General features: G+C 38.2%; 1 pseudogene; it reads left to right on the top strand.

Moving 5' to 3' along the window:
- The first annotated feature begins 4770 nt into the window (after positions 1 to 4770).
- Positions 4771 to 6838, top strand: LOC122066832 (annotated as a pseudogene).
- The last annotated feature ends 13765 nt before the right edge of the window (positions 6839 to 20603 follow it).

The raw sequence follows: 20603 nt of genomic DNA, 5'->3' as shown, positions 1-20603 counted from the left end.
TGCTATGTTTACTTTCCAAATGCCAATTGAATGAGATGTTTATATGTTGAATGTGGACATCATTGTGCATGATGCATTGATAGACTAGATGCCGTAGTCGGCTTGAAAACGAGTGCATTGGTGGCCTGTGGTATGGGACGCGGTGGCACTATGCAATCGTACTATTGTCATATAGGAGCATGTGGTATTAGGATTTTCACCATCCCGTGCTACGACCCTTCCCAACAGGGGTTAAGGTGTTGGGTTATCATTTGGGGGGAAGCAGTGGTCGCGGTTGTCGGGTCACTGTGGCGGTTAGACATAACGCCCGGTGGGTCAATAGGACAGTCGGTAACCCAGGTGGTATATTCAAGAGGGCCAATCGTACTGCTTTTAAATTGCTGGAGTCAGCACTTTTAATTTCAGTCATTTACTTTTCTGTTGAGAGCCGGTGGACGGCATTATCTTTACTTTTCCGAGTACTCACGGTGGGCCTTCTCCGACAACCCTATGGGCGTATCGCGAGATGGAGTTCACGGCTCGTACCCGGAGTATACGCGCACTGTGGCTGTAGTAGCACTAAAACCGAAGACTTAGTAATGTTGCTTAGGTGGATGTGATTTAAAATGTATAGCATGGCATGTAGTGCATATGGTTGTGTTTTGATGTGTGGACTGCTGTGTGGTCCATCTTACCACTTACTGAGCTAGTGAGCTCATCCCACGTGTACACCCCCTTTTTAGATGATTTTACAGGTCATACATCTGAGGAGCATGGGGTGGGTCCCACAGTCGAGTTTCATGAAGAGGACTGGTGGACCCCTGAGGAGTTAGAGCACGACACTGACTGCTCGTGCGAGAGTTATGCTGTGGGACCACAGTTCTGAGGCCGAGCTGAGCTCCACCTTTGAGGCGTGCTGAGCTCCACTTTTGAGGCCGAGCTGAGCTCTACCATATGATGCCGAGCTGGGCTCAACCCTTGGTGCCGAGCTGAGCTCTAGCCTTTGATACCTAGCCGAGCTGTGTACTTTGATTATTTTGATGATTTCCTTTATGTACATGATATGTGGATTGTATTTTTATTGTGTAAATATCATGCCTTCGGACCCACATGTATATAATTATCGTACCACAATTCGGGTATCAAGTATTATGGGATTATTCACAGGTGAAACTTAGTCTTCCGCTGATCTGATGAGTTTATATTAGTTGTGTGTATGCTGTGGTGGAATACAGTATCTGATGATCCTGGCAGGTTGGGTTAACCGGTGTTAACCCAGTCACTGGCCCGGTTCTGTGAGAACGGGGTGTGACAGTTACTCTCTCTCTCTCTCTCTCTTTGTAGCATTGTTACTTGTTCTCCACTCAAATCTGTCTAGATTGGGGGTGTTTGAGCTACTTCAGGTGGGGGGGGGGCGATTTATTCTACCTGATATTGTTTACCTATCCATCCATTGTTCTGTAGAATAAATTGGGTCTTTTACAATCTAAAGGATTTGTATGCAGAATTTATTGATTCTTCTTTTTTTTTTTTTAAGGATGTCTTTATACCCATTTGCTGATTCTTTCTTTTAAGGATGTTTAGTTTAACCATATCAAGTGAGCTAAGTTGAAAAAAATTCTGATAAAGGTTAATCAGTTGGTCATGGTTTATACTGATGATAGTTGAATTTAGAAACTGCCTGGTTCTGATCAAGTGGTCATGGTTTATACTGAAAAATATTTCTTACAGACTTTGTATTTATTATTTCTTATGCAAGAATAACAATTCTAGTCTTTATTATTTTTTTTTCCTTTTAAATTATTTAGCTATGCACTGTGTTTGTTAGCTCTACTAGCTATGGACTGATAATTTGTTAGCTCTACTAACTATGGACTGATAATGGTGATTATATGGTTCTTTAGATAGTGATTGTGTTTGTAGATATATGGTTTGTTAGATTCACCCCTATGTGGTAGATGTAATATGGAACTTTCTATCTTTTAAATCGACTACTAGTTTGCAATAGATATGGATCCACCACAACCACGGATGTGTAGCTGCGGTGTAGGGATGATGGTCATCCTGATTTCTCGAACGGCCAAGAATCCTGGGCGACGATTTTACAGATGTACATTAGGTGATAAACACCTGGGACATGTCGGTTGTGCCTCAAACACCATATAGTCCACAAGTGCGCACCCAAACACTAGTGGACTAGTCGATGCTTAACCATTACTATGGTGTAACCATCTTCCTTTGTATTTGAGTCTTATTTCTTTCGTGCTATGTTTTTTATGTAACAACCTTATAATCCAGATAATTGAGGAGGGATCCAGATCCTTTGTTATTCTCCATCATGTTATTCCAGATCCTTGGGGTTTTTAATGTTCTTATCTCTCAATTATACTACAATTTTTTTTTTGTAGGTTAAGAGTCTTTAGCTCAAACTGGTAGAGCACCTGGGGTAATACCCAGGGTATGGTAGTTCGAATCCACCAAGACTCGAAGATGAGCTTGTAGATGCAAGAATAACAGAGAATCTGGATTGGAGGTCCATACCTCGTCGACTAAGACATCCTTCACCACTTGTTTAATTATTTTCAGACCGGAAAAAGAGGGGAAAAAATGGAGAAAGCATTAGATATGATTATATAGTGAAATGGTGATGATCAAATGCCTAAATAAAAAATTTGAAATGCCAAGTCAAGAGAAACTTACAGGATGATAGGTAGCATCAATCTCGGATGTTAACTGAGTTTAAAATTAATAAAAGGCAATAGAATTTTTAGTTGATCATGTTATCAAGGATATAATATCAAAACCAAATGTAGAGTTTTCAATGGAAAACTGCAAAAGATTACAAGAAAGTGTTATTAAATTTAATCACAAATTGGTTACCCTTGTGGCATTCAATCACCTATTTGTGCACCCTTTAACCCAATAGTTCAAGCTTTAGGAATTATTGACAAGGTATCAGAGCATGTCTTATCCCACCTAAGGCTTTTCAACTCCTAATATATCTGTGGTTATCTATCTATAAGTCCTGACACCCAATGGTTTGAGCTTCGATTTTTTCAAACCTGTAAACAATAGGTGCACGCAACATGGTTTTAGTAATTGGCATTGGGATTGGGATTGGTGTTAGCCGATACTAATCCAATACCAATATGGATTGCTTTGAATTAGGCAGGATTGGACAGATTTTTACACCTTGGTCTGTATTGATCCACCAATATGGGATTGTCCCATAATCGATATCGCCCTCTCCCTATCCTGATATGAATCATCCAATTGAGGATGCAATTGTAGGGTCAGGTTTTCCGCCAATGTACGTATCTGTAGCTGATGTAAGGGGTTCTTAGATGACTAGGTCTCTTACAAGATTAACTAACTAGGTAGGGTTAACTCAAGGGGCATAGGTAGATAGGACTAAAGAAACTCAGCAACAAGATTAAGCATGCAAGATAAAACGAGACTAATAAACAAAGTAGCCAAAAAGAAATAATAATCTAGACGGAAAAACACATAAATTCTTACTCAAGTTTCAAGTGGGGACATGGGGAAGGGAACAAACGACATATGAATGTTAGGTTCAGCACAAATCAATCTAGATACCCAAATTAGATAAGCAAACATTCAATATCCTCTAGCAACCAACTAAAGTAGAAAATCAGCAAGGGTTCTTTGGAGATATAACAGTGACGAAACAACTTAAACAACCGGTAAAAATAGGCATAAATAAAGGGCAATGGATGGCTTCAACGCCAATGGGCTGCAATATATAATAGGGATTAATGGAGGTGGGGAGGGTTTAGTTAATGTTTTACCATACTTCTGTTTAGATTTGAGGAGAGAAGAAGAGATCAAGGTCCTCCAAAATAAAGAAGTGCAGCCCACCTTTAGTTGATGAAGACAAATCCAGCCGATTGTAGAGAGATCAGCACCAACAGAGAGTAAACAACAACTGAGAGTAGCAGCAGCCGAGGGTAGCAGCAGCAGTGATGTAATGGCAGCAGCAGTGAGGTAATGGCAGCAGTGTGTAGCAGTAGTAGTATTGTAATAGCAGCAGTATATAGTAGCAGCAATGAGAAAATGACAGTAGTGTGTAGCAGCAACAATGAGCATCGATGGGGGAGATCAGCAGCAACAAAAACAGCAGCAAAAAAATAAGAATGGAAAAAAAAGAGAGGGAGGCGAGACAAGAGAGAAGAGAGAAGAGAGAAGAGAGAAGAGAGAAGAGAGAAGAGAGAAGAGAGAGCCGAGAGGCTGAGAGAAGAAAGAGGCGAGAGAGAAAAGTGAGAAAACGAGAGAGAGAGAGAACCGTGAGAGGGGTGGGGTTTGTTCTTGGAATTTTTTTTTTTAATTCACATTCATTCCCTTCAATCGTGGCCTAAGCCATTACATAAATATCAATCTAGTTACTAAAAATAAAAAGAGTCAATTGACTAGTAAATAAAGACTTCCTAAAAACTAATCAACAAATAAAATAGTTTCCTAATTAATTAAAAGATTAACAAGGAAAAGAATATACTACAAATAAACTACTAAACTAATAACTAATGGGGCCCACAAGATCTGCTAAAATCTGGAAAGAGAAAGGGACTCGATCTAGGTTGGAATGGCTGGATCGAGCTTTCCTTCTTCCTCCTTTTTTCTTCTTCTTCTTTCTATTCTTCCAGCCACAAAGATGGCTGCTTCTTCTTCTTCTTACACCTGTACACCTTGATGTCTCCATCAGTAGCTCTGCCTCTCTGTGTGTTGTATTTTCCGCCTTTGTGCGTGTCCTCTCACCCCTTTAGAGTATTTACCATGACTTGTGGTCTAGTTGGAGATGGTGACGAAGCCTCCAATGGTGACAATGAAGATGAAGACGTAGATCGAGCGCTTCTTGTGACCCAAGAGCAATCAGAAAGCTGTCGAGCTCTGTTTTTTCTATCCTTGTAGCCGGCTAGTGACGGCTCTGTTTCTGATGTTATTATGTTCTCTCTCTGCCGATTTTATAGGGTTTTGGTGAATCAATCCCTAGTGAATTATAATCCTAATGTCAGATCTTCGATTGCACTCAGTAGTATCATCAACTATACTATCAACCGCTCCTATCCATTTCTAGATCTGATCTAACTTTTGATCCTCCTTGCACTGTCTCTCTCTCCCTACCACCCTCATTTCCAGCTTCACCATGCAGAGATATAGTTCTCTGTATTATAATCCTCCAAAGAGAGGACATGGGAGTCAAGGAAGTAGCCCCCCACCAAGTGGATATGGTGGGTTTAGCAGACTTAAAGAGAAAAATAATGGAAGTCTTTTGGTTCGAAATATTTCTCTCAGGTGTAGACTAGATTATCACCAAGTTCCATTTGAAAGAGTTGGACCAATGCAGGAAGTGTATCTACCAAAAGATTATAGGTAATTTACGGCACCACCCCTAGAGAATGCCACTATTAGAGATACACCCCTACAAAATACCAAATTATACTTAGACACCCTGTCGTTGGTCACTGTTTTGGAATATACCTTAAATGCTCATATCAGCATATATATTTATTCTAATTACCAAAATAACCTTCTAAAAAGTGAAGTACCTAATATACCCTCTCTTAACCCCTCACAATTTAGCTCCATCTTCTTCATCCCCAAACCAATTGTGCTCTATCTTCTCTTCAGCTAATGATTTCCCTCCTTTCTCCAAATCCATCTCTGACTTTCCAGTGTGCGCACTCTCCAATTCCTTGCAATTCTCAGTGTAGGTTTGTGGAGAATAAAGGCACTTGAGGACTCAAGAGGTTGGCTTGAGAGAACCACTGTTGAGGATATGGATATTGCGGTCCGGGCTCACTTGAATAGATGGAAGTTCATCTTCCTCAATGATGTTAGGGCGCTCTGTGAATTACAAGTCTTTTGAAGCTTACAAGAAACAACAACATTGTTGGCATTCGGGTCCAATGCAGCTCTTTCGATAATGTCTTTCCAATATCATCACCTCTAAGGTTTTTCTCAGTTACCACTACTTCAATTACTTATCCATAAAGGCTATAAGATTGATCTTCACTAAATTTTATTTTGGTGCAGATATCAATTTGGAAGAATGCTAACTTGATTTTCCTCTTCTTCCTACTGAGGAAACTGATTCTTCCATTCATCCTTCCATTAACAATGTTTATACCAGAGGTTGAATTACCTACATGGGTGATCTGTTACTTGCCCATCTTGATGTCCCTTTTGAACATCCTACCTGCCCCAAAATCATTTCCTTTCTTGGTTCCATACCTACTGTTTGAGAACACCATGTCACTGACAAAATTCAATGCAATGGTGTTAGGGCTATTTCAGCTGGGGAGTGCTTATGAATGGGTTGTGACAAAGAAGACAGGGAGATCATCTGAATCAGATTTATTAGGGATGACCGAGGTGGCATTGAAGTCTTCTAATCAACAGAAGCTCCAAAAGAGAAGATTATCTGAATATGATCTAGCAGTTTCAATTAAATTACATAAACAAGAAAAGATCCCATTAAGAAACAAGAAAAACATCTACAGAAAGGAGCTTGTGCTTGCATTTTTTCTACTCACTGCATTTGCAAGAAGCCTATTATCAGCTCATGGTTTGCATTTCTATTTCTTGTTGTTTCAAGGGCTGTCATTTCTTGTTGTTGGCTTGGACCTGATTGGCATTTCGGTTGGGTTCAGATTCAGGTTTAGGTTCAGTTTCAGTTTCAGCTGGTTCTTCATGTTCGGTCTTGGGTTTGTGTTTAGGATTGGGATCTCCTTCAGGTGCAGGTGTACCTTTGGCTTCAGGTTGCAGTTCTCCTTCTTCCATCTCACTGTTGCTGCCACTCTCTCTGTGCACTTCTTCGTCTTCTTCACCTCAGTACTCTTAGACTGCTCCCCACCAGAGTCCTTCGAACAAGGAGGCGACTTCAGAAGATCTCTCGAACCCTGCGGCGATCTTACATTTCCTCTTTCCTCAGAAGCAACTCTGCTCCCTCTCCCAATGTCAACATTAAACCTCGTATCTTCGTTAACATCCTTGCTTCCCCCGAACCTCCGCCGTGACCGATCCCTAAGGGATTCCGAGGCGCCGAAAGTGACATACCCCTATCACCGCAATCTCGATAATGATCAAAGCTCTTCCTCCTCTCAAAACCATCAGAATCATGATCCAAACGCTTCCGAAATGATCTGGAAACCTCNCCCTATCACCGCAATCTCGATAATGATCAAAGCTCTTCCTCCTCTCAAAACCATCAGAATCATGATCCAAACGCTTCCGAAATGATTTGGAAACCTCACGATCATCGTCTATGGATCGTTCATACTCAGAAGAAGAAGATACATCGTTCTGACCATTTTCAGCTTTTGAATAAAATCGCATATGTGAATGGTCTGAGTCTTGATCCCTTCGACCCCAATCTTTGCAAACCCCTCTCCCCCCAATCGAATCGAGATCCTCATCATAAGATCTCAACCTTTTCATACTTAATTTACAGGAATATTTAAACAAAAGAATTAAATGGGAAATTAGATGCCAGCTTCAAAAGTCTAGTTTCCCGAAGCCATAATAATCTAGAACCCTAGCTCTTCATGGTCAGCAATCAAAACCCTAACAAAATAGAAACCAAGAGAAAGGTAAAATTGCAGCGGTGGTGGTAGGGTGTTTTACAACGGCGGAGCTGAGGGCGAGGAAGGGTAAAGTTGTTTGTCGGTTGTCTTCGTGTGGCAAAGAAGAAGAGGATAGGATTTAGCATCATGTGTTTTACTCAAAAGGGTAAAATTATCATTTTGAATTCTCACTTAACAGTGACTGACAGAAGGGGGTCTGAGTATAATTTGGTATTATGCAGGGAGTGACTCTCTAATGGTGGCATTCTCTAAAGGGTGACACTGTAAATTACCGGAACAAGGAACCTAGACGTTTTGCATTCATGCAGTTTGTGGATCCTATTGACGCTAAAGAGGATCAATATCGTACAAGTGGGCATATTTTTTGTGGAAGAGAGCTAGCTGTGGTTATTGTTGCAGAGATTAGGAGAAGGCCAGAGGAGATGTGTGGGAGATCCAGACCTTCGAACATGGAGACGATAGAGGAGTTAGCTCAATATATTGTCTGAATCAATGTTGTAGGCTGGTGCTTTGCTTAATGATTCTTTGATCAAGTTTGTGGCTTACATAGCGGCTCGTGGTTTTCGGTGATGAATTGCAAGATGATTGGAGTTGGTTTCAACTTGTTTTCCATTGGGTACTCAAATAGGGAAGCTTCGGGAGCTGAGATCATAGTAGCCTTGCTTGTTTACATCATCTTCTCCACCACCAATCCCAAGAGAAGCACATGTAACCCACAAATCCTTGAGTTTGTCGAAGCTGTTGCGGGAGTTGTTGGTTTTCTTCTTGGCTTTTTCAGCATTGTCACTGGAGCCGACATTTGTACGCTCCCCATGCAATGTTATCGGAGTTGCTGCTAGGATGGTGGTGAGGGTGCCCATAGTAGTGGACAAACATATGGTACTATGCCCCTAATGTTTTGTTCTTTTAATGTCTGTAATGATCCTTTTGATGTAAGTTGTGTTTACAACGTTTTATCTAAGGAAGTGGTTTGTTTTATTCAGCCCCTAGTCAGATGACCCTGTCAATGGTATGTGAGACAGTCTAGTCAATTTCCATTCCTTGATTTTGGATAATGTGTACTGAAACCTTGTGTTTATCTTACCTTTTTTATGAATGAATTTCACTCTACCAAAAAGAAAAGAAAATCATCCAATTGAGACGATCTGATATCGATCCCTCAGATCATGCCTTCACCATCTCAAGACGTTGGCAATACCCATACACATTACTTCCACAAGAAGAATTGGAGAAAATGCATTTTAGCAAGCAATAAGTATTATTAAGATAACTAATAGATAATCGAATCTATTAGCAAATGCACCCCACCCAATGATCACCCATTTGTAAAGTATATCAAAATATATACAAAAGTAATGAAAGATACTCATAGTTGTAGCTGCCATAGGGACAGACATGGCACATAGAATGAGAAAGACAGAAGTAAACCATGAGAAGAAACAAGCCATATTTTCACTATTTCTGTAGAGAATACAGAGAAGCAAGTTAGTTTGAACTATAGGGTGGTGCCCTTAAATAGTTGGATTAGTTTGAACTATAGGGTGGTGCCCTTAAATAGTTGGAGAGTAGCCAAAGTATGGTATGTCTCATGAACCTGTATGTCAAAATTTTATTTAAATACTTATTGTTTGGAACTTCTATAATTCTTAATTATTTATGGAAAACAAATATTTCGACACTTCATTCATAACCAATTTTCTTTAAATGCTTTTTTTCTGGTAAATTTATGGATCTTGGCCACTTCATTCATAACCTGTATGTCATAATTCCTTACTTTTTTGATACTTCTTTAATTATTTATTATTTATGGAAAATTAATGCTTAGACATCTCATTCATAGCATATATATATCAAAATTCCTTAAATGCTTCTTTTTTGGTATTTCTCTGATTATGTCTTAATTGTTTTCCTTTCGCTAAAGTGAAGGATTCTTTGACCGTCGAGCTTCAAATGTACACAAGAAGGTATTTTTTGGAACATATGATAACCTTATAGGTGTTTGTGAACCCTAGGATGGTATGGTCAACCTTCTCTCAAAGTGGAAGAAAACTTCTCCAATAAAGGACATAAGGATAAAAGTTTTCCTAAAGCACAATGTACAATATGAATCTACGGCTGCACAGTTGTGCCAAGTGTAAGGGTGCATGGAATTTCATACTCTTGGATATCTGAGGAATATTATAGATTGACTAGTGTTAATTTTGTACTCAAATTCAATCGTCTACCCTCCAATGGATTGGCATGCAACCTTTTTGCGATTCAAATATGGGTGTGCACCCTCGATAGCTACAGATTTTTCAATGCTTTATATCACCAGTTGATCAAATCCATTTATACGAAAACTAGACCGCGTCATCTAATTTTGAGTAAATGGAAGGAAAGTGTAGTGAAATTGGTTAAAAAATAAATAAATAAAAATGCAAGTTTTGCAATCATGATTATGTTATGCCTCTTATCATGTTTGGAGAGAATATTTTTATTTGTTATAATTATTTTCCTTTTCAAATTGAATAGTCGGACCGCTACCGATTATTAGCATCCATGGCCTATTCTTGGGGTCAAGAGCATTGATTGATATCTACTGATCACTTTGGCATATAAGTGGCATCTAGAGACATTGTGGGATCGGATCCAAATCCTCTCCGTAGAGCCCATGGACCATAAAGTGATCCCACGGCTGGGAGGACCTAGGCACACGTCTTCAGGTCACCCTAGTTATGAGATCACTCAATGGTCCATGGGCTCTATGGAGAAGAATCTTGTTCCTATGGGATCAATGCATATAGACATTTTTTACAAGCACCATCCATCCTTTCCTCTCCATAGTTTTGACCCAGGGTTGCATTGGTTTTCGTTGGAAATTTGACTTTCAAATTACTTCATCTCTTGGAGAACCTAACTTGCATTGGAGGTTCTTCACCCGTTAATCCTACCCATTCTCATAGGCTTAGGGTCATAGCTTTCACTAGTCAAATTGCTCACTGTCAAAGCTAGAATTGAAGGCGGAAAGTACGACCAAATACTCTCTAAGTCAAATCCAATTTCTAGTTAGTTACAAACTTCAAGTGGCCATTATGGAAAGTTGGACCAATAATAAATTCTATTCGCTTGTCAATTATAGACATTATGGAGCCAATATGGAAATTTCAAAATTTGGACTAAGAGTAAATGCAATTTGCTTAGCAGTTACAAAATTTAATTTCAACTGTTTAGCCGTTACAAGCATCTATGGTTAGAAAGTAAATGTATCCATTCCTAAGCTTTCTATCTAAATTATTCCTTTAGATTTCTAGCAGTAATTAGCTCGTTTTCTTTTTGATTTGGATTCAAACAACGAGTGTATCGATGGGATCAACCTAAATGGCTTTCTTTCAAACAGGGGAAATATAGAGAAGAGAAAGATATTTTTCTTTATTTTTCCTTTCTGGGTACTAAAAGAAGAATCAACACATTTATGATCACCCAGACCAATATAGTTGAGCATTTATGATATTCTTCATACTCTACTACCACTAAGAATGGCTCCTTATTTTACAACTCTGTGCCAAATTCTTTATTTGTTTTGCCTTCTAGATTGTAGAGTTGTATCACCCCAGTCTAATTTTTTTATGCCCAAGGGGCTTTGTTAAATCATCAACTTATCTAGCCCAGGGTGGCGGTAGATCACCTTTCTCTTGGATCTATTGAGACTCCTTCCTAACGTCAATATTGTTTGATGCTTGGGATGAACCCTGGATCCCTAGCCTTTCTAATTTTTGTCTTCGTGCCAAATATCGTGCTACAGCTCTTATTGGAATATGTCTTTCATTGTAAACAACATATGTACTTATTGTAAAAATCACATAAAATCTGTTTTATATGCATGTTAGTTGTATGCAGATAGAGGCTATGTAAGTATAAACATGTGCGATTGTATACGTAGTGTTAACACAGTATTGATTGTGAAAAGGTTTTGTATATTGATTTCTGAATTAAAGAAGAGAATATATATATATATATATATATAGAGGATGTATGCCCTAGTTGAGCAGCCATACTTGGCAATATTAAAGATGGATAAACACTATGAAATCACATAAAATATAGAATCTTGTTATAATTGAAAACACACGTATATTGAGTTACCCACTTGGGGTGGACTCAACATTGCGTCAATACGTAGGTAGTGAAGTAATGGGTCATGTAGGATTCTATTAGATGATGAGGAAGTGGGTTTATTTACCTTAACTACTTGTTATCTGTCAATAGCTTACGAACTATGAATGAACTAGTCTTCGAATCCCATTAAATGACTCAATTGAGTAAGAGGTCATGGTCTCCTCTATTAGACCAACTAACCACTCTTAATTCTCTTGTCTTAACTTGCTTAGTGGTGTGAATTTCTATTTCCTCTCAATATACTTTTGTGTTGGTATCAAAATCTCACATCATATGGGAATGTGCTATAGAATGTGCATATATGATGAGGTATCTGTTACATGGCATGACGTGTCAAAGTGGACAATATCATGTCATGGGTTGACTAATCACATGGCACTTAAATTATTTTATTCTCAAGACCGTTTTATTAAATCAAGCCGAAAATGGAAAAGGAGAGAATGCAATTTAGAAAACCATAAATATTATTAAGAGTACTAATAGACCATTGAATTTTATTCAACAATAAGCTCCCAAAAGATTATATCTAAATTCCTCCATTTCAAGGTCTTCAAGGGCACTTGGGTTTGCCTTCTTGTGTCTTCCAGTTGTTGTAGTATGGGCATTCCTCCTTGTTCCCATATGCGCCTGAGGGGGCACACAAGCATTTATTGTAGCACATGTTGCAGAAGAACAAGCAAGGCTTCTTGTGACTGGTAGCTGAGCATCAATAATCGCATGCCTTGGGGCATTCTACAACCAAATTAATTAATTAATTAGTTAACTAATCACCTTTAAGTTCATACACAACTTATAGATGAGGCCTGCCTTGCCTTAATATATTGATGTTATTAAGTATAATTCAAGATAAAAGGGTGAGGTCCATACCTTGTGGAGTTAGAGATCCTTCTCCACCTGTCTATAGATTTTCAGACCGAAAAACAGAGAGGAAAAATAGAGAAAGCATTAGACATGATTAAATAGTAATATGGTGTTCAAACACCTAAATAAAAACCTTGAAATGCCAAGTCAAGAGAAACTTGCAGGATGATAGGTATCATCAGTCTTTGGTTGTTAACTGAACCTAAAATTAATAAAATGCAACAAATTTTCAGTTGATCATATTAACAAGGATATAATATCAAAACTAAATGGAGAGTTTCCAATGGAAAATTGCAAAAGATTACAAGAAAGTATTATTTGTTGAAAGAATGATTCATAATTGGTTATCCTTAAGGCATTCAGTCACCTATCTGTGAGTCTTTCCATCCAATAGTTAAAGCTTTAGGAATTATTTACAAGGTATCAAGAGCGCGTTTTCTCCAATCTAGGGCCTTTTGGCCCCTATGGCTATATATATATATATATATATATATGAAGTTATCTATCTATGATTCCTGATACCTAATAGTTTGAGCTTCAATTTTTCCAAAGCTGCAAATAATGGGTGCACACAACATAGTTTTAGTAATTGGTATTGGGATTAATTGGGACCGATCTTAGTCAATATCAATCCAATACTGATCCAGATTGCCCTGAATCAGGCAAGATTAGACACATTTACCCTTGGTCTGTATTAATCCACCTATATGGGATAATCGATATCGCCCTCTCCCAATTCCAATATGAATCATCCAATCCAGATGATCTCGATCCCTCAAAACATGTTTTTATAATATCAAAACGTTAGCAATACCCATTTGCTAAAAAAAAAACAACAACCTCACATTTTACTTCCACAAGAAGAATGGGAAAAAATGCATTTTAGCAAACAATTAGTATTATGAAGATTAGTAATAGACCATCGAATCCATTAGCGAAAACATGCCAGCTCATGATCACCCATCTGTAAAGGATATCAAAACATATACAAAAGTAATGAATTGAAAGAAAGATACTTGTAGAAACGCAACCCTAAAACGATGCAGAAGATAATGAAAAAACAGAACAAACAATGCACACGGATTTTACGAGGTTCGGCAAGGTTGCCTACGTCCCCGGTGAGATGAGATCCTGCTTCACTATCAATGGAGAATAGGGTTACAACGCTCGTCCTCACACCTCTCAGTATTGCTTGCATTACGGAGAAAGAAACACTCGCTTCAAATATATAGCCAAACACCCTAATCTGAAAAGTACACAATTGCCCTCAAATAAAAAATTCGAGCTAGGGCTGCACCCCCCTACACTCCTTGCTATGCAGGGGGGCCTCCTGCTTCCTTGCAACCCCCACACCCCACTAACCGGCTAGCAGGACTACCGTCCTGCCTATCGAGGTGCTGCACCAGTACTCCCTGGATTAAATTGCTACAGAATACAAGATATCGTACACAAACAATCTCCACCTTTGCAGTTGCCATAAGGATGGACATGGCACATACAATGAGAAAGGCAGAAGTACGCAATGAGAAACGAGCCATATTTTCACTGTTTGTGTAGAAAATACAAACAATTTAGCCAGCAAGTTAGAACGGGTGGTGCCTTTTATAGTTGGAGAGTAGCCAATGTATGTCTCATGAATTAAACGTGCATGTCAAAATATCTTTAAATGCTAATTTTTTTGGTACGTTTTTAAATCTTGATTATTTATGGAAAATGAATATTTGGCCACCTCATTCATCAACTGTATGCCATAATTCCTTAATTTTTTTTTTTTGGGTACTTCTTTAATTCCTTATTATTTATGGAAATTGAATACTTGGCCACCTCATTCATGACCTGTATGCCATAATTCCTTAAATAATTTTTTCCTTTTTTTTTTTTCGGTACTTCTTTAATTCCTTTATTATTTATGGAAAACGAATACTTGGAAACATCATGCATAACATGCATGTTCAAAATTCCTTTTTTTTTTTTTTTTGGGTACTTGTATTTTTTTTTTTTTTTTTTTTGGGTGAAAGAACCCTACCGATTTGTGCAAGGTATGACAGATGTACAGATCAATGGGAGGGTGCATAGGAGCATCTTCATCACACATAGGGGAGAGGCTTCACAGTCTTTTCTCGGTCACACCAGCCAAGGCATTACCTGTGCTAAACTGGCAGGTTCTCTTTTGGGCATTTCCTGTGCCAGACTGGCAGGGTTCTTTTTTCCCTTCTATATTATTTGTGAAAATAATACTTGGACACCTCATTCATAAATGAGGTACCAAAAATAAGTAACAAATAAATAAGGATTAAGTTTTCCTTTAGACACCAGCCTGGGTGTGCTAGACTGGCAGGTTCTTTTTTGGGCATTTCCTGTACCAGACTGGCAGGTTTCTTTTTCCCTTCTATATTTTATGGAAAATTAATACTTGGACACCTCATTCATAAATGAGATACAAAAAATAAGCAACAAATAAATACAGATCAAGTTTTCCTTAAGCTACACTAAAGGGAATCCCTTGACTGCCAAGCTTTAGATACACACAAGAGGGTATTTCACAGAACATATTATAACAGTATAAGGGTTTGCAAACCCTAGGATGGTGTGGTGCACCATCTCGCGTAGTGGAAGAAAACTTTCTCCAGTAAGGGCATAAAGATAGTAGTTGTCTTTAAGTACAAAGTATAATATGGATCTACGGCTACACACTTTCTTGTGCAACGTGTAAAGGTGCATGGAATTTATACTATTGGATATCTAAAGAATATTGTAGATTGACTAGTGTTAATTTCATACTCAAATTCAATCATCTACCCTCCTACAGATTGGTAGACAACCTTTCTACAATTTAAATATTGTTGTGCACTCTCGATAGCTATTGAGTTTTCAATGCTTTATATTTCCAATTGGCCAAATCCATTTATGCTAAAACTAGACCGCATCATCCAGTTGCAAGTAAATGGAAGGGAAGGGTAGTGAAATTGATTAATTTTTTTTTTTTTGTAATCATGATTATGTTATGCCTCTTATCATATTTGGAAACAATATTTTTATATGTAATCTTTACTAGAAAAAAGGTAGTGACATGACGTGTTGTTAAGGGTTGGCAACACAAAAAGCAGTATGAGCCGTCGATACTGTATCAATCGACCCCTAACCATTGAATGTAAAGGAGGTAGAAAATTAGTACCTGTTGTCACCATGAGAGTCGGTGGGCATTGAATGAAAGGAACTGTTTGATACCTGCACTCCTTTAGGGTGTCATCCGATCCTCCTCCCCTTTGCAGGTTTGATCCGATTGGTTCCACCCAACAATCCAAGTGAGATTGGCGGGAAAGGTGTTGGCGGCATCCGACGTGAGAATGCCTACAATGCTCAAGGGGGTAAAAGTGCAAATGAAGAAATTTTCAATGCTTGAGTACATAGTGAAGAACTGAGGTCCGACGCAGAAATCAGAGTTGTCATTTTCTCTAAGAGTACCAACCTACGTGAAGGAAGTGAAACTTGTGAGGGTAACCATTTCCATTGTAGCCCATTCCATTTTACTCATTAAGATTAGATTTTCTACTTGAAATTAGATGAAGAAACTTTTCAAGTGCTTGAGTACATCTTGAAGAACTGGGATCCCACGAAGAAATCAGAGTTGTCATTTTCTCTTAGAAGACCAGCCTATGCGAAGGAGGTGAAACTTGGTGAGGGTTACCATTTCCATTGTACTCAGGTCAGATTTTCTATCTGAAATTTATCACTTTGGGCCAATGTATAGGAATTTATTAGAGATAGAATATGATGAAAGGATTAGGAACGTACAACAAATGAAACTATTTGCGGAAAATAAAACAGGGCTGCATGACATTTTTTTATGATGAGAATTTTGATAGAAGTTCAGAATCCGATAGAGATGATGACATTAATATTGAAAATGAGGAAGAAGAGGAAGAAACCTCTTCCCCAACATCGATGAGAATATGTATAGCATTTCCTCATCTGAGACGAAGGTAATGAGGAAGAAGGTGTGGGTGGAGATAACATCTAACAATCAGGAGATTCCATTTATGGGGGAATGGAACCATTCATTGGAATGTTGTTTGATTCAGAGGAACATGTGTATGGCTTCTACAACCCCTATGCAATAGAGATGGGGTTTTCAATCAAGAAACATAGGGTGAAGCGTTCTGGAATTGACAACCATATCAGTAGTAGATCATATGTTTGTTTTCGACGAGGTGAAAAATATGGTAAAGACAAATGGAGGTTGGGAAGCCATATTTTCACTATTTTTGTAGAGAATATAGAGAAGCAAGCAAGTTTGAACTATATGGTGGTGCCCTTAAATAGTTGGAGAATAGCCAAAGAATGGTATGTCTCATAAACCTGTATGTTAAAATTTTCTTTAAATGCTTATTTTTTGGAACTTCTGTAATTCTTAATTATTTATGGAAAACAAATAATTCGACACTTCATTCATAAACCAATTTTCTATAAATGCTTCTTTGCTGGTAAATTTATGGAACTTGGACACTTCATTCATAACCTGTATGTCATAATTCCTTAATTTTTTGGTACTTCTTTAATTTTTTATTATTTATGGAAAATTAATGCTTAGAAACCTCATTCATAACAAGCATATCAAAATTCCTTAAATGCTTCTTTTTTGGTACTTCTTTGATTATGTCTTAATTGTTTTTCATTTGTTACAGTGAAGAATTCTTTGACCGTCGGGCTTCAAATATACGCAAGAAGATATTTTTTGGAACATACGAAAACTCTATAGGTGTTTGTGAATCCTAGGATGGTATGATCAACCTTCTCTCAAAGTAGAAGAAAATTTTCTCCAATAAAGATCATAAGGATAAAAGTTTTCCAAAAGCACAATGTCCAACATGAATCTATGGCTGCACACTTAGTTGTGCCACGTGTAAGGGTGCATGGAATTTTATACTCTTGGATATCTAAGGAATATTATAGATTGACTAGTTTTAATTTAGTACTCAAATTCAATCATCTACCCTCCTATAAATTGGCATGCTACCTTTTTGCGATTCAAATATGGGTGTGCACTCTCGATAGCTACAAAATTTTCAATGCTTTATATCACCAGTTGACCAAATCCATTTATGCAAAAACTAGACTGCATCGTCTAATTGCAAGTAGATGGAAGGGAAGGGTAGTGAAATTGGTTAAAAAAATAATAAATAAATAAAAACGCAAGTTTTGCAACAATCGTGATTATGTTATGCCTCTTATCATGTTTGGAGAGAATATTTTTATCTGTCATATTTATTTTCCTTTTCAAATTGAATAGTCGGCCCGCTATCGATTATTAGCCTCCATGGCCTATTCTTGGGGTCAAGAGCATTGATTGATATCAAGTGATCGCTTTGGCATATAAGTGGCATCTAGAGACACTGTGGGACCAATGCATATAGACCTTGTTTACAGGCACCATCCATCCTTTCCTCTCCACAGTTTTGACCCTCATAGTTTTGACCCAGGTTTGCATTGGTTTTCGTCGGAAATTTGGCTTTCTAATTACTTCATGATCTCTTGGAGAACCTAACTTGCATTGGAGGTTCTTCGCCCGTTAATCCTACCCATAGTCATAGGCTTAGGGTCATAGCTTTCACTGGTCAAAATTGCCCAATGTTAGTGCTGGAATTGAAGGCGGAAAGTACGATCGAAGACTCTCTATGCCAAATCCATTTGCTTGTCAGTTACAAACTTCAAGTGGCCATTATGGAAAGTTGGACCAATAGTAAATTCCATTCGCTTGTCAATTATAGACATTATGGAGCCAGTATGGAAATTTGAGACTAAGAGTAAATGCAATTTGCTTAGCAGTTACAAAATTTAATTTCATTTGTTCAGCTGTTACAAGCATCTATGGTTAAAAAGTAAAGGTATCCATTCCTAAGCTTTTTGTCTAAATTATTCCTTCAGATTTCTAGCAGTAATTAGCTCGTTTTCTTTTTGATTTAGATCCAAACAACGAGTGTATAAATGAGATCAACCTAAATGACTTTCTTTCAAACATGGGAAATATAGAGAAGAGAAAGATTTGTTTCTTTATTTTTCCTTTTTGGGTACTAAAAGAAGAATCAACATATTTATGATCACTCAGACGAATAAGGTGAGCATTACTGACATTCTTCATACTCTACTGCCACTAAGAATGGCTCCTTATTTTGGACAACTCTCTGTCAAATTCTTTATTTGTTCTGCCTTCTAGTTTGTAGAGTTGTATCACCCCAGTCTAATTTTTCTATGTCCAAGGTGCTTCGTTAAATCAGCAACTTATCTAGCCCAGGGTGGTCGTAGATCAGCTTTCTTTTGGCTCTATTGAGACTCCTCCCTAACGCCAATACTGTTTGATGCTTGGGATGAACCCTGAGTCCCTAGCCTTTCTAGTTTTTGTGTTTGTGCTGACTATTGTGGTATAGCTTGTATTGGAATATCTTTCATTGTAAATAGCATATGTACTTATTTTAAAACCACATAAAATCTGTTTTATATGTGTGTTAGTTGTATCATGTATGTAGATAGAGGCTACGTAAGTAATAAACATGGGTGATTGTATATGTAGTGTTAACGTAGTATTGAGTGTGAAAAGGTTTTATATATTGATTTCTAAATTACAGAAGAGAATATATATACATGATGTATGCCCTAGTTGACCAGCCATACTTGGCAATAGAAGGGGAGGTTATGTTTCTGCAGTCCTTGATAGGTCTCTTTGTAATGAGGCATGGATGGATTTTTTTCTTTCTACCGATCAGAGGGTGTTACCTAGGGTGTATTCAGATCATTCCCAAGTGCTGTTGGTATCTGAGGTGGTTCGCAGGGCTACTAATTGTCCTTTTAAGCTTCAAAGGTTTTGGCTAGATCATCCCGATTTCAAAGGTGTGGTTGTTGGTTCTTGGTCATCTCCTGTGAATGGAAGTCCAATTTTCAGGGTTCTTAGAAAATTGAGACGACTTAAGGGAATCTTAAAGACTTGGTCTCATTTGTCGTTCCCCAATATAAATGAGGCTGTGGTTAGTACTAAGGTAGCTTTAGAGGACGCCCAAGAGGTTATTGAAGCTATTGGGATAAAAGATCTTTTTGACTGTGAAGAGATGGCTTCTGTTGAGTACCAATGTGGTCTTTCTCCTTCAGGAACGCTTATGGGCTGAGAAGTCATGTAACCGTTGGCTAAAGTGTGGTGACAGGAACTCTAGGTTCTTCCATTTTTCTGCTAAAATTCGAAGGGGAAAGAACTCTATTAGACTCCTCAAAAAGGAGGATGATACAAAGGTGTCTAAGGGCAATGGGATGAGTGATTATATGGTCTCTTTTTTTGAGAATTTTTATCGGCAGACTCCTTCTACTACTTGCCCTGAGTTGTTGACGTGTGTTCCCAATCTCTTGATGAGAATGATAATGTTATGCTGACTTCTGTCCCATCCTTGAAGGAGATTAAGGCAGCGGTGTTTGGCTTGGATGCAGACAGCTCCTCTGGCCCAGATGGCTACCCTAGTGCCTTCTATCGCCATTGCTGGAATGTTATTGGTTTTGATGTCTTTGCTGCAGTTTGTAACTTTTTCAGGGAAGGTATCATGACCAAAGATGTTAACAACAATTTTATATCTCTCATTCCCAAAGTTGAGGGGGCTGTAACTTTGGATAAATTCAGATCAATTTGTGTTGGAAAATTTTTCTTTAAAATCATCCCAAAGATCTTTGCTAACTGACTGAATTCTTTGCTTCCAAAGTTGATCTCTCCAGAACAAGGTGCATTCTAGCAGGGGAAGGTTATTTTTAGTAACATTGGTATGGCCTTTGAGTTGGCTAATCTGCTTCCTAAGAAAGTGCATGGGGGTGGTTTTGCTTTAAAACTTATGTGTAGAAGGCGTATGATACCTTGGATTGAAATTTTCTTTTCTCTATGTTAAGGACATTTGGTTTTTATGAGATATGGATAAACTGGGTGTATCGGATGCTTTCCTCTGCAAACCTTTCGTTCATGTTGAATGGTGGCCT

This window comes from Macadamia integrifolia, unplaced genomic scaffold (assembly GCF_013358625.1).
Source record: "Macadamia integrifolia cultivar HAES 741 unplaced genomic scaffold, SCU_Mint_v3 scaffold2607, whole genome shotgun sequence".
Taxonomy (NCBI): Eukaryota; Viridiplantae; Streptophyta; class Magnoliopsida; order Proteales; family Proteaceae; genus Macadamia; species Macadamia integrifolia.
This window is presented reverse-complemented; position numbering and strand designations above follow the sequence as displayed.